The sequence below is a fragment of the Phalaenopsis equestris genome, unplaced genomic scaffold (genome assembly GCF_001263595.1).
Source record: "Phalaenopsis equestris unplaced genomic scaffold, ASM126359v1 Scaffold000515, whole genome shotgun sequence".
In the NCBI taxonomy this organism is placed as follows: domain Eukaryota; kingdom Viridiplantae; phylum Streptophyta; class Magnoliopsida; order Asparagales; family Orchidaceae; genus Phalaenopsis; species Phalaenopsis equestris.
The window spans coordinates 42844-44540 of record NW_018164955.1 but is presented as its reverse complement, the minus strand read 5'-3'; the positions used below and the strand labels follow the sequence as shown (position 1 = coordinate 44540).

At 42.2% G+C, this 1697-nt stretch overlaps 1 protein-coding gene across 1 annotated transcript in view; it reads left to right on the top strand.

Moving 5' to 3' along the window:
• Positions 1-1697, top strand: part of LOC110028579 (magnesium transporter MRS2-F-like) — a 53034-nt gene that overhangs the window by 50645 nt on the left and 692 nt on the right. The gene's annotated exons all lie outside the window — the stretch shown is intronic.

Below are 1697 nucleotides of genomic sequence, written 5' to 3'. Positions count from 1 at the left end.
ACCCATTTAAAAAATTGTTGAGTGCCGAGCCATTTCCCGAAGTAACCAAAATATCATCCATTATGTTCCCAAGCTGAAGTTTGCCTCCAATCTTCTTCTTCCTCCTTGAATAACCTGCCATTCCTTCTCAGAAGACTGGCTCATCTGATCATCGTGTTGGTAAACAGAACGTTGGGCAGATCAAAAGCTGATGAGCACTAGAAAAAGGATTGTCAACTGTTGCAACGACTGTAGGTTCAAGTGTGTGTGAAGCATGAAATGTCTCCTCTTCACCTAATGCTTTCTCCTAATGCTTCACCTAATGCTTTCTGCAATTGAGGAGGGTGTGAAAGTGTAGGTTGCTCAGCAAGGCCATCTAGCTTCTCATCGATTACAAAAATAGTATTTTCAGGGGAGGATCCACAGAGGCGATTAACTCAGACACCATAACCTATTTTGTGGTAATTTTCTCTTCAGATGAAACAAATATATCCAAAGCAGTGGGGTTAGATCCATTTTTATTCACTTGATCTTTAGATTTCAAATTAAGATGAAACTTATAGCATTTATCAAGGTTGTGCCTAAAGGAGGTCTATGCTCTTTAACAATTTGTTGTCAATATCCATTGTGAGTTATGTCCAACTAGACTTCAGTAAAATCAGGTAAAGTAATATCTCTTTCAACAAATATTATGTCCACAGAAGCTCTAGTTAGGTTAAAAGTGAGTAGATCTAGCTTCAAAGGGTTTCCAAGTATGACACCAATAGAGTAAAGAACCTGATGATGAAAAAATTGCAACTTGAGATTAGGTAGACTAAACCATACCAGTACAGTAGGAGATTCGCGCTTGGTGTCAAAATCAGAACAACACTTGAGTAGCTTCATTGGTTTACTAGCAATGTTAAGATATATTTTGGAAAAAATCTCAGTGTAGTCTTCAGGCACGGTTAGTTGAATTAATACGTGTCTCTCATTCATGAGCCCTAATTTCCACTTTCCTCTAATTTGAGATTATGAAGATTTTTTCTGATAACTTTCATAGGTCGGTATCTCCATTGAAATTTTCTAATAAGAGCAAACTTGAATTTATCAGTAAGGGATGAAATTTCTAGCTCAGAGAAAAAAAGTGTTGCTTTCCCATTTTTCCCGGCTTTCCCATTTTTCCGCTTTCCCATTTTTCCCGCTTGCAGTCTTGATAAATGGGCAATCACTTTCCCGTTGCTCATTATAACTTGAGGGGAAGACAACTGTCGTCTCCCTCTGAGAATTGCCCACCACGTGGGCAAAAGAAATTTTGCCAGGTTCAACCGTAGAGGAAGGAAGCTCCATCACAGCAAGAGAAGCACTGCCAAAGTCGGGCAGCGGCAAAAATAGTGAGCCGAAAGGTCGGGGCAAAAAAATTGCAGTTGTTGAAGCCATAGAACAGTCGCAGCTCGACGAGGCAGGTCTCAGAACAGTTGTAGCGGACGAGAGCGAGAGGAACCACGAGGAGACGACCTGACGCGGCTCGCAGCTCGATGACCACACAGACGAGACGACGAAGACGAGACAGTCAGTCGCAGCTCGACGTGGCTGCGCCCACAGAAGCAACAAGACGTTACGGCGACGAAGGAGTCGACTATCGCAGGAGGCTTCGCCTTCGAGCACGATCAAGCCAGGGAATCGCAATTATGCGAAACCCTAGTGGAACCGACTCCATTATAGTCATATATATATAT